This window comes from Oryctolagus cuniculus, chromosome X (genome assembly GCF_964237555.1).
Source record: "Oryctolagus cuniculus chromosome X, mOryCun1.1, whole genome shotgun sequence".
NCBI lineage: Eukaryota > Metazoa > Chordata > Mammalia > Lagomorpha > Leporidae > Oryctolagus > Oryctolagus cuniculus.
In genome coordinates this window covers 94,199,122-94,212,902 of record NC_091453.1, presented here as the reverse complement: position 1 = coordinate 94,212,902, position 13,781 = coordinate 94,199,122, and positions in this window count along the sequence as shown.

The window sequence follows — 13,781 nt, the reverse complement described above, 5'->3', positions numbered from 1 at the left end:
TTCATCAGGAATATTGGTCTATAGTTTTCTTCTATCACTGTGTCCTTACCTGGTTTTGTAGTTAAAGTAATGCTGGCTCCATGAAATGAATTTGGAAGGGTTCTCTCATTTTGAATTTTTGGAATAGTTTAAACATAATCAATATTAGCTCTTCCTAAAAAGTTTGGTGGTGGTTCAGGACAGACACCATGGCGTAGTCGGTAAAGCCACCACCTTCAGTACTGGCATCCCATGTGGGCACAAGTTTGAGTCCTGGCTGCTCCATTTCTGATCCAGCTTCCTGCTAATGAGCCTTGGAAAGCAGCGGAGGATGGCTGAAGTCCTTGGGCCTCTGAACCCATGTAGGAGACCTGGAGGAAGCTCCTGGCTCTTGTCTTCAGACTGGCCCGGCTCCAAACATTGCAGCCATTTGGGGAGTAAGCAGTGGATGGAAGATCTCTCACTCTCTGTCTCTCTCTGACTCTCCCTCTGCCTGTAACTCTGCCTCCCAAATAAAATAAATAAATCTTTTTTTAAATAAATCAATATTAGCTCTTCCTAAAACTTTTGCTGGTGGTGGTTTGTGGACAGCATTGTGGCATAGTGGGTTAAGCTGCCACCTGCAGCACCAGCATCCCATATGGGCACCAGTTTGGGTCTGGTTGTTCCACTTCCAATACAACTCCTTCTTAATATGTCTGGGAAAGCAGTGGAAGATAGCGCAAGTGCTTGGGCCCCTGCATCCATTGGGGAGATCCAGAAGGAGCTCCTGGCTCCTGTCTTTGGCGTGACCTAGCCCTGGATGTTGCAACCATTTGAGGAGTGAACCAGTGGATGGAAGATCCCTCTGTGTGTGTGTGTGTGTGTGTGTGTGTGTGTCTGTCTGTCTCTCTCTTTGTAATTCTGCCTTTCAAATAAATAAGATAAATCTTAAAAAAAAGTTTGGTGGAATTCATCAGTGACATCATTGGGTCCTTTGTTGGGAGATTCTTTATTCCTGATTCAATCATATCTCATATCTCTGGTTATTTGCCTGTTCAGGATTTCTGTCTTTGTGATACAATTTTGCTAAGTTATAGGTTTCCAAGTTTTCCAATTTGTTGGTGTATAGTTGTTCATAACAGTTCTTAATGATTCTTTGTATTTCTGCAGCATCAGGTGTAATATCTCCTTTATCATCTTCAATTTTAATGATTTGAATTTTCTCTTTTTTTCTTAGTCTGGATAATGGTTTGTTAATTTTATTTATCTTTTCAAAAGATGAAGTCTTTGTGTCATTAATCTTTTATATATTTCGTTTCTATATTGCTTTTCCCTTCTTTAATTTTTTATTATTGCTTCCCCTCTACTAATTATGGATTGGGTTTGTACTCATTCTTATCTTTCCATTTGTTGTTGTTGTTGTTATTGTAGGCACTTGATGTTATAAACTTTTCCTCCTTGGTATTGCTTTTGTTGTATCCTGAGTTGGATATGTTATGACTACATTTTCATTGGGTTCAAGGAAATTTTAAATTTGCCTTTTGATTTCTTTACAGCCCTGTTGCTCATCCAGTAGTGTTTTTAATTCTCTATATATTTGTTTAATTTCTAGTTTTTTTTTGTTGTTGTTAATTGTCAGTTTTATTCTACTGTGTCCTGAAAAGATGCATATGATCTTAATTTTTTTAATTTGTTGAGACTTGTTTTTGTTTTGTGGCTCATTATATTGTCTATCCTAGAGAATATTCCATGTTCTGATGAAAAGAATGTGTACTCTGGAGCTGTGGGATGGGATGTTCTATCAATATCTATTTGGTCCATTTGTTCTACAGTGTAGATTAAATCTGTTGTTTGTTGACTTTTTTTGTCTGGTTGATACGTACCATGATGAGAATGGGGTTTAAACTCTCTCAGTGTTACTATATTGAAGCTTATAGCTCTTTTTATATCTACTAACATTTGTCTTTATAAAACTGAGTGCTCTGGCATTAGCTGCATATACATTTGCAATGTTCATTTCTTTTTACTGAATTGATCATTTGATTATTATAGAGTAACTTTATTTTTTAAAATTTTTGTCTTAAAGTCTATTTGATCTAAGTATAACTACTCCTGCTCAATTTTCATTTCATTTGCACAGAAAATCTTTTTTCAAATTTTCCCTTTCACTCTGTGTCTTTATTGGTGATGTGGGTTTCTTGTAGGCATTATACAATTGGGTATTGTTTTATTAATTTATTTTTAAATCCATTTCGCCAGCCTGTATTTTTTTCAAGATTTATTCATTTGAAAGTCAGAGGTATACAGAGAGAGAAGGAAAGACAGAGAGAGAGAGAGAGGGAGGGACGGAGGGAGGGAGAGAGGTCTTCCATCCACTGGTTCGCTGCCCAGTTGGCTGCAACGGCTGGAGCTCCACCAATCTGAAGCCAGGAGCCAGGAGCCAGGAGCTTCCTTCAGGTCTTCCCACGCAGGTGCAGGGACCCCAAGGACTTGGGGCATCTTCTACTGCTTTTCCAGGCCACAGCAGCGAGCTGGATCAGAAGTGGAGCAGCTAGGACTCGAACTGGTGCCCACATGGATGCCAGCACTGCAGGTGGCAGCTCAACCCGCTATGCCACAGCACTGGCCCCAGCCTGTATCTTTTAAGTAGGGAATTTCGTCCGTTTACATTCAAGGTTATTAGAGAAAAATAATACTTGGTCCAGCTATTTTCCTTTTCCTTTTTTTTTTTTTTTTGGTTTGTTTAGATTATCCTTTGCTATTTTCCCAGTAGATTTCATACTTTCCTGCTGTTTTATAATGAAAGGTAGATTTCTTTGTTTCTGTATGTAGAACATCATTAAGTATCATTTGTAAGGCTAATTGAATAGTGATGAATATCTTCAGTTTTTGCTTGTCTTGGAAAATCTTTAGTTTTCCTTCATTTATAAAAGAGTTTTGCTATCTAAAGTATTCTCGGTTGGCAGGCTTTTGTTTTTTTCTTTCAAAACGTAGACAATATTTCTGCATTATTTTCTGGCCTGTAAGGTGTCTGTTCAAAATCTGTTCTCAGGGCTGGCACTGTGGCATAATGGGTAAAGGCACCACCTGCAGTGCCAGCATCCCATATGAGTGTCGGTTCGAATCCCGGCTGCTCCACTTCTGATCCAGCTCTTTACTATGGCCTGGGAAAGCAGTAGAAGATGACCCAAGTCCTTGAGCCCCTGTACCTGCATGGGAGACCAGGAAGAAACTCCTGTATCCTGGCTTTGGATTGGCACAGCTCCAGCTGTTGCAGTGAATTGGGGACTAAACCAGTGGATGAAAAACTCCTCTCTCTCTCTCTCTCTCTCTCTCTCTCTTTCACTCTGCCTCTCCTTCTCTCTGTGTAACTCTGACTTTCAAGTAAATAAATAAATCTTTTTTTAAAAAAGAAAATCTGCTCTCAATTCCTTTAAAAGTGACCTGTGTTTTTCTCTTGCAAGTTTTTAGAATTCTATGTGTAGCACTTTTGAAAGTTTAACTGTAATTTGTTGTGGTGAGGTTCTTTTCCATTCATATCTATTTGGAGTTCTATGAGCTTCCTATATTGGGATGTCTATATCCTTCTCCAAATTGGTGAATTGTCAAGTTATTATTTCACTGAATGTGTTTTCTAAGCCGTTCCTTTTTATCCATTCTTTTGGGGACACCCAGAAGTGAAATATTGGTTTGTTTGATGGTGTCCCAGAGATCTCAAACACTGTTTTCTTTCTTTTTAGTTTCTTCTTCTTTGTGTCCAATTGAGATCATGTGATATTTCTTGCCTTCAACATCAGATATTATTTCTCCTGATTTAGCTAGTCTATTGTTGTCTATTGTTAAGGCTTTCATCTGTATTCTCTATTGGACTTTTTTGAGTTGCCTATTTCTAATATTTGGTTCTTTTTTCGGTATCTCTATATCTTTACTAAATTTCTCTTTCATATCATGCATCAGCTTCTTAATTTTAACTGTTTATCTGCATCTGCTTGTGTCTCTTTGGGTAACGTTATAATCATTCTTTTAAGTTATTTTTAATGATTTATTTATTTGAGAGGCAGAGAGAGAAGAGAGAGAGAAAGATCTTCTATTTCATTCAATGGGTGACTCCACAAGTGGTCACAGAGCCTGGCCTGGGCCAGGCTAAAGCCAGGAATGAGAAATCCCATCCCATTCTCCCACATAACTGATAAAGGCCTAAGCACATGGGCCATTTCTGCTGTCTTCACAGGTGCATTACCAGGAAGCTGCATTACAAACAGAGCATTTGGTACTTAAACTGGCACTCTGGTACTGAATGCCAGTGTTGCAAGTGGTGGCTTAATCCACTGTGCCAGTCCCTCTTTTTTTTTTTTTAAAAAAAAGATATTATTTGAAAAATGGGGCTAGAGAGATAGGGAGGGAGGGAGAGAGAGAGAGAGAAAGACCCAGAGAGAGAAAGAGTGCAAGAGAGAACTCCCATCCACTGGTTCACAACAGCCAGTTCTGGGCCAGGCAAAAGCCTGGTTCTTTATGTAAGTGGCAGGAGCTAAAATACATGGATCATTCTCCCTGCATTCCCAATCACGTTATCAGGGAGCTGGATCAGCAGCAGAGCAGTCAGGACTCTAGCATTCTTTCTATTATGCAATGCCAGAGTTGCAGGAGGTGGTTTAACCTGCCACCTGCCGTGCCACAGTGCTGGCCTCCATGGCCCCTCTTTTTAATTCTTTATCAGGCATCTCATCAATCATTCTTCATGTTCTGATTCTAATGCATTAGTGTATTCTTTTTGAGTATCACAGTGCCTTGTTTATTAGTATTTCTTGTTTTCCTATATTAATGTTGTCCCTCTGAGAATCAGTTGTTTCTATCACTTTTAGAGAACAGTTTTGGGGAATTAAAGTTGTTTTTTTTTTTTTTTTTTTTTTTGAAATGCACCTTTTGATTTGCAGTCGATAGACTCTGACTTTGGTTTATTGCTTTTTTTCCATTTTGACTGTTATAATCTCCCTAATCTTTTCTGCTCTTGTTGATGGTAGCACAAATGGGGGTCTGGGAAGCTCCTAAGGTCCAGTACAATTGCTAGGATACCAGTCACACTGGTCCCCGGTCATCTGCTGAGGGAGGGACTGGAGTCAGGAGCTTCTCAGGTGCTGGGAACAGGCCCTGCTGATGCTGCAAGTGGGCCTGATACACAGAGTCCCTGCCACTACTCAAGGCAGGAGCTGGAGTTGTGAGAGCAGCACTGGGGCCAGAAGCAGGTTGGGCTGATGGACCCCCAGACATCAGAGTCCTAAGGACATCACTAATGCTGGCTGGGGATATGAATAACACTTACACTGTCTGAGAAGCATCATAGAATTTTGGCAACTTCCTTGAGAGGAGGTTGGAGCTCTGAGTGCTGCTCAGGGCCTAGGCAGAGCACAGAGGCCCCAAACCAGAAACCTAACAAGCTAGGAGAGGGCTAGACTGGGTAGGCTATGTATCCCAGGCTAAAGCCCTGAGCAATCAGTAAGCAAGACTGGCCAGAGCTGGAAAGCCCAAGCAGATGATCATGGATGGGGCACAAGTGTAGACCGATGCTCTGGGCTGGGCGGGTCATAGAAATCATGGTTACTGTCAGTGGTAGGAGCTGCAGCTAAGCTTTGCAAGTTGGGCCTGCAGGTCCTTTGCTGTGTGTTAGGAGCTGGCTGGTGCACCATCCAGAGTATGGGTTAAGTTTTATTTCTGTTTTTGTCTGGTGTCTGCAGTGTGTGAAGAAGATAGTTTTATTCATAGAAGAGCTAATGCAATCCAACTTCTGAATTCAAGGACAGACACAGGAGTTTGTGTTTTATATTGACTTTTCACAAAATCTGCATTTTTCTGATGAAGAGAATGTATTGAGATCCTTGAGCTTCACTACATGAGAGGAATGGTTATTTATTCATTGATACAAGGGAAAAAATCCAATACTCTACAGTGCTACTTGTCTCTAGATCGCAGAGTCAAATAATAACCACCATCTGTAGAATTTTAACCATTTTAATGATAGATGAACAGTACGATATTCTGAGTTTCAAAAATGCCATAAAGCTATGTCTTCAAGGCTAAAACCATGGTTGAAAAGTAAAAAGTAAATATCTTCAAAAATATCAATTTGATTCATTTTCAGTGAATTGATAATATATTTTGTCATCTTATAGGCACTGGCTCATCCATTTTATTTTTAGGAGAAACAAAATCAAAACCTTCAATGGCTTTTCTTGAATTTTAATTACCACCAACATTCTGAACAAGACATGGTGACAGAATCTTTCACATTATCTTGCATTAAGTATTCCTTATTTTTTAAGTTTTCTTTCCATAATTCTGTCTCAGTGAAACCATTATAGGTAGGTGAGGCCTCATTTGAAGCAACAACTGAAAGCCAGCAACCTATTGCTTTAGAAATTTCAGGAAACATCAATGAAGCATTTTAAATTGATCAATTCCTCAAGTCATCTTCAATAGGCCACTATCTCCACATTGACAATAAATATCGTTGCTTAAACAATATAATGGTAGATCAATTTTAATAATTTCTATAAAATAAGTATCTGGTTGTCTTGTGTTTTGTACATTTTCATACTGTAAAAATGCAAGGCATTAGGGTGGCAAACAAAACCGTTTCTCAAGCTAATAAGTTGCAGTCCAGATATTCAAATTCAGTAAAAACTTTTGTGATTAATAGATTAAAAAAGCTAAAGCAATATTTTGTTACTCATTTCTGTACTCTCAAATTTTTCATCTTGCAATTCGTCCTACCCTCATCCCCCAAGATCTAGTTCCTATTTTTCCACCACTATCTCTTAGTATTTGGGAACATATTTCTCACAGATTCAGTCTGACACTCTGTTCGCTGGGCTACTTCCACTGTTCTTCCTCAGTTTCTTCATGCATGCATGCATATCTTAGATCCAACAAGGTACAGCTAAAACCTACTTTTGTCTATAAACAGTTTCCTAATCTTTGTGGCCAGGAGTGATCTATGGAATAGCGAACCAGCATCACTAGGGAGTTGGTTAGAAATGCAGAATCTTGGACCTTTCCCAAGACCTAGAGATCAGAACTTGGGAACTCATTTTCACAAGATCCCCAGCATGTTCCATGTAAATTAACGTTAAAGAAACCTTCCCTAGTCCATAGTAATCCCATATTTATTTTAGTCTTCTATGGTAGTTATTGCTTGTACAAGTGCTTGACATTATCACGACATTAGTTTTTCAAGGGTATGTTTTCTCTTCACCTAGAGTAAAAAAGCATTCCAAAGACAGCCAGCAGATTCTTGTTCTTTTAAGAAGCCCGATCAAACCGAAGGCTTCGCTTCCCAAGCTGTGTTTCAATTCTGGGTTTCAACTTGCACTAACTTTTTAGTGTATCATGTTGTTTTCCCTTCAGATGAGAAGAATGCATATCTTACTGCCTTGCTCAGTATCTGACACACAATGAGTAGCCAAATAACTAGTTGTTGAGTGAATAAGCAATTGCAATTAATTTTTGACAAAATGAATGCAGTCTTCAGTGTTGATTTAGTAGTCCCTCTTTCCACATTCTTGGAAGAAGAGTCCATAATGAGAATATTAACACAGTTGTCAACCCATGTCTGGGAACATTTACTTGAATTTTAATTGGGCTATTAAACCATTACAAATCATGTTCCTACAGTAGCTTTAGAATCTTCAGGGTTATGAAGCCTATCAGAAACCTTTGGCCTTCTCAGTATACTAAAATTTGCTTAGCTGCTTTGACCTTAGACAACCAGGACATTCTGAACCTGCTACTTCCTGCCTATGTGTACTTGGGTGTATTACATGACCCTGTGGTGCCTCAGTTTCCGCACCTAAATGATTAGGATTATAAAAGTCTTTATAGTGTTGATGTAACGATTAAGTGAGCTAATAGATGTAAAGTGCTCAACAGAGTGTGTGACACGTTCTAAAGAAATCCTATGGTGTTCACAAAGCATGCACCCAGGAATTCTGACCCCCACAGTGCCATGTTAGAATTTCAATCACTTATAGGTAGGTAGTATGTGAGCATGTTAGATAGGCTTTGTTGTGTTCTCTTTTTCTGACTCAGTATTTAATTTTTGTTTGCTGGTGGGGATAGCTTCCAGCACTGTATAACTCTGGTACCTGCTGTAAGGATATGTGTTTCTATTCGTGTTTCTAGTGTATAGTCCCTGGGTACAAGTACAATATTAAAACTGAGTGCTGACTCATCCCAGAAAAGACAGAAGACTCTCCCCTGATTCAGGTGCGACTGACTCAGTCAATTTAAATGACCTTCCAATAAAAGAGTGAGTAAGCAGACAGGGATTGGGTTGTGTCTAGAATGCTTAAGAACTTGATCTTTACCAAACTGCTAAACAAAATAAAGTATATACTAAGGCCAAGATTCTTTGGAAATGATGGAAATGATACCTAGATAATGTCATCACAGTAGATAATAAGGCTTTGTAACTGGGTGTAATGTAAATGATGCTTTGCTGGGCAGTGAACTATGCATTACAGCACGGCAAATTACATATTTTCTAAGCTCCTGTTGTTGAAGATTTACGAAAACGTTGCACTTTTATCCACAATAGAATAGCTTTTGGAATGCTGTTGATTATGTAACAATGTGGCTGTCTAAAAATGTAAAATAGTTGCATATTCAGTTCATCAAACAGTACAATTGATTTTTTATCATACTGTATTCAAAGCTGGAAACACTGGGGCTTCTTGCCCTTAAGCAGCAGCCTTGGGGTTTTGCAAGCTTAGGGTGAGTTTAATTAAAGTCAAGGGAGAAAACCAATTAAGCACTGAGAAGCACTGGCATCCCTCTTGCACTCTAAAGACAAAAATACCATTTAGAATAAGATGATGCTGTAATCTCAGTATAAATGCCATTGTCTACTTCAGCAATTCTGGTGGCCCAGGTGTTCTGAGCACTTTGCAAAGCAGCTAGCTTATGAGCTTTCATTTCATAACTACATTGAATAATTTCCATCTGCTTCAAATCTCCTCTGATAAGAAGTACTTAGAAAGGAGATTGCATAAATATAAAGAGTGACCGTGCTTTAAGTTTTAGAATACACCTATATTAAAGTGCGTGTCTCCAAAGAGCGTTTAGATTCAAATCCTCTTGGAGCAAGTTCAGAATACAGAGAGTTAACCTTTTCCATTAATGCTACACACAGAAGTGATGTAAGTAAATGGATAAAAAGGTCCAGCTTCAGGAACCAAGAAGTTCATGTCATATTTATATTTCAGTGACTTTTGATGCAGTGCCATTATAGTTCCTCATCACTATTGTGCAGTGCCGCCCACTGGGAAAATGGCAGAGCAGAACAATGTGCTGCTATACAGTTTGTCAATCAATCAAGAAACCATAAAAGAAGTGACTACAAGCATTATTTCAAATGCAGTCCTGGGAAGCTATGAGGAATGGAGGGACAAAGCCTTCAATGACAAACAAAAACTGGAAGCTGATTAAGTGTGATTTACTGGTATGAATTTTTTCATCTGGAGTTTCTTGCAAGTATTAATTGCAGTGTAGGAGAAGAATATGGAGGGTGTATTACAGAAAATGGGAGCTGTTGTGTTAATTGATAATAAGCAACTCAGCTATCCCTTTGCACTTTGGTGCTCTCCCCACCCCCCCTTCATGAAGCTGATCAAGCTAGTGAGGTCAGTTGATTTCAGCCACAAGAGGTCTTTTGGATGTTCCTTTAGCATTACACAGCAGTCCTTTTTGTAGAATGCTTAGGAAAAACACATACAAATGTGTTACATTGAGGCACCATTACTTTAAGAGATCTTTGAACTCTTAGGTTAATTCATGATAAATTTAGCCATGAAGAAAATGCTCTCTGGTTACTGCCTAGTACAAGTGGAAGTTGCCCCATGACTAGAAAATGTTAGAAACCCCACTCAAAATTTTAGCTAATCCTATAACATTGTGGTGATATCTTAAAATGACATTGCAAAGTAATTGAATAGCACAGTTCAACTGTACTTGCAAGGCTAGTTAATAGCATACAAATATTTACTGTTTCTCTAAAACAAGACTTCATTGTCAAAAACTCTTAGGATAGGCAATGTGGTATAGGGGAACACACAAGTGATTCAGGACCTGTGGTATCTATTCCCTCTCCAAGCTGATACATGAATTGGACAGAGCCTTCAAGTCTCTGGGCTTCAGTTTTCTGTCTGTATAAATAATAGGGATGGGGCAAATAATATCTAAACTTATTTTCAATTCTAACTGTATAGCAATTCTCTTATCAAGGCCAGCTTATCTTTAGGCTACAGCTGGGTTATTAACAAAACGCCTGGAAAGTGACCATCAAATATGCAGAGAGAGGCCAGAAATAGCAAAATTCAAATTAGTTCAATCCGGTTTATATTGCAATGGGAAAAATAAATTGCAAGTTTGCTACTATCCTACTATTTGTTTGTAAACATTATGCATCTTGATAGTTAGCCCAGTGACTCAGGACGTACTGCCTGTCTAGCTTCCTGCAAGTGGCTACCACCCACATCCAATGTGTCACCAAGTCCCAGTGATCTTCCAGTTCCCTTGACTATATTGCTGTTGCCTTTCCCGCCCACATACCTCTGAGACTGAAAACTGAGCTAAATTCATAATTACTATCATCAGAGTACACATGGATATGAATAAGCTTCTTTTTGACTGCCAATGCTAAGCCCAAGTAATCTGGATTCAAGTTGGAAGAAAGAGAGGGAATATCAGTTGGCAGGGAACAACACAATTACTCAGTACCAACTAATGTACTAGACAAGAGTAGTGATTACAATAAATTGACATTGGCCCAGGCCTGGTGAGTTGTAGATCTTAGACAGAACATTGTGAATACATAATGTTTGTATATGGCTCTCATGCATATCAAGACAGTCAAGAAATTTAGAGCACCAACTCTACACTGCCTTTGGACAATTCATAGAAAATTTATATAACATCATAAATCACCCAAATTCAGAGTTTAACGCAATATAAAACAACATCACCAGAATACATTTGGTTTTAATAATTTCCCTACACAAAGGCAAATATAAAAATGAACATAATCAAATGGTCAGGAAAGAGAATTACAGCTTCAAAGCACAGGATGGCAGGGACTATGAATGTTCTTTGCATATAGGTCTATGAGACTTGTGGTGCCACTCCAAGATTTATGATTTAGAAACCTCCTTCATGCTTGGATTTCTCATAGTCTCCATGTAAGTCCTCAATATGTCATTTAGCTTTTCAATTCTTAGGATTACGCATCTAATTGACTTATCCACTATAAAGAAATAACTGTGTATCTTTGCTTAAAATGTATTATATGTCCTTGTGTATTTATTTACATTTTTTAGAATAGAAAAATCAAAAAGTAGGCAGGGGAGTTGGCACCTAAAAACTGTTTAAAAAGACTCAATTTAAAAATAAAATATTAGGAGTTTGCTAGATAACTGGGTGAATTATCTTTAGTATTAGTTGAAAAATAAGCATTCATAAGAAAAGAAGATGGGATTCAGAAATGTACATGGATTCAGTTGCCCTCTCCCAAGGTTCAGATGAAATCATTCTTCACAGTTACTTAATGCCTATAGTCAACAAATATGCTTTCCAAGATTTTCTTTTGTTCTTAATGTAAGGGAAGGAGCAATGATTATTCTATACTCTGATGTAAGAAGAAAAAGGAAAGAACATATTGAAAAGAAACCTTTGGGCAAAGAAGGCCGTTCCTTCTCTCTAAAGAATATGTGAGATGGCGATTGAGACTAGGGGAAGTATAGGAGGAATAGCAATAAAGTTCTACTTCAGAACTGATTAGGTATGTAAATAATCTCAATTAGTGTATTCTGTATAATGAATTGCAAAATAAATATAAATGTTTGATGCTTCTTCTCAAACTTTAAAACAACTGGGAGTGGGCAAAAAACAAAAATTCACCCAAACCCAAGAAGAGCAGAGTTGACACCTATTTTCATAAGGCATAACAAAAAGTTGAATTGTAGTTTAAAATACAGAGTTTTTTTAGGATTTTCTTTTTTATTTCAATTTATAACTTTTAGTTTTGATTTTATTTAACTCATGCAAGTTTCACATATTTCATATATATAAATTTAGGAACATAGTGATACTTCCACCCTTGCTCCAAAAACTTCTTCATCCTCTCTCTCATATTCCCACTCTTAATTTTTACAAAGATCTATTTTCAGTTTACTTTATACTCATAAGGTTAAACCTACACTAAGTAAAGAGCTCAACAAATAGTATGAAGAAAAAAGCACTGTTCCTCAACAGTAGAGACAAGGGCTATAAAGAACCATTGAATTTCAAAATATCCACTTCACTCCTATAAAGTTACATTTTAGGTACTGCATTAGTTACTGCACATCAGGGAAAACCTATGATAGCTGTCTTTTTGGGACTGGCTTATTTCACTAAGTATAATTGTTTCAAAGAGTTGCATCTGTTTTGTTGAAAAAGACAGGATTTCATTCTTTTTAAAGCTGAGTAGTACTCCATAGTGTATATCTACCATGATTTCTTTTTTTTTTTCATTTTTTAAACTTTTATTTAATAAAAATAAATTTCCAAAGTATAACTTTTGTATTATAGTGGCTTTTCCTCCCATAACCTCCCTCCTACCCACAAACCATCCCATCTCCCACTCCCTCTCCCATACCGTTCTTCATCATGATTTATTTTCCATTATCTTTATATACAGAAGATCAATTTAGTATATACTAAGTAAATATTTCAACAGTTTGCATCCACACAGATATACAAAGTATCTGTAGTAGTTTCGCCCTTAATTCTTATAGTACAACACAATAAGGACAGAGAGCCTACATAGGGAGTAGGTGCACAGTGACTCCCATTGTTGATATAACAATTGACACTCTTATTTATGACATCATTAATCACCTGAGGCACTTGTCATGAGCTGCCAAGGATATGGAAGCCTCTTAAGTTCACAAACTCCAGACTTATTTAGACAAGGCCATAGTTAAAGTGGAAGTTCTTTCCTCCCTTCAGAGAAAGATACCTCCTTCTTTAATGGCCTGTTCTTTATGTTTGGACCTCTCTCACAGAGATCTTTCATTTAGGTCATTTTTTTTTTTTGCCACAATGTCTTGGCTTTCCATGCCTGAAATACTCTCATGGGCTTTTTAGCCAGATCCAAATACCTTAAGGGCTGATTCTGAGGCCAGAGTGCTGTTTAGGACAACTGCTATTCTATGAGTCTGCTGTGTATCCCGCCTCCCATGTTGGATCGTTCTCTCCTTTTTAATTCTATTAGTTACTATTAGCAGACACTAGTCTTGTTTATGTGATCCCTTTGACACTTAGTCCTATCATTATGATCAATTATGAACTTAAACTGATCACTTTGACTAGTAAGATAGCATTGGTGCATGCCACCTTGATGGGATTGAATTGGGATCCCCTGGCATGTTTCTAGCTCGACCATTAGGGGTAAGTCCGAGTGAGCATTTGCCGAACTGTACATCTGCTCCCTCTCTTATTCCCACTCTTATATTTAACAGGGGTCACTTTTCAGTTAAATTTAAATGCCTAAGAATAATTGTGTGTTAATTAAAGAGTTCAATCAATGGTATTAATAGAACCAAAAATACTAAAAGGAATGAAATAGTAAGTTGTTCATCAACAGTCAGGACAAGGGCTGATCAAGTCATTGTTTCTCATAGTGTCCATTTCACTACTACAGGTTTCCTTTTAGGTGCTCAGTTAGTTGTCACTGATCAGGGAGAATATATGATATTTTTCCCTTTGGGACTTTGCTTATTTCACTCAGC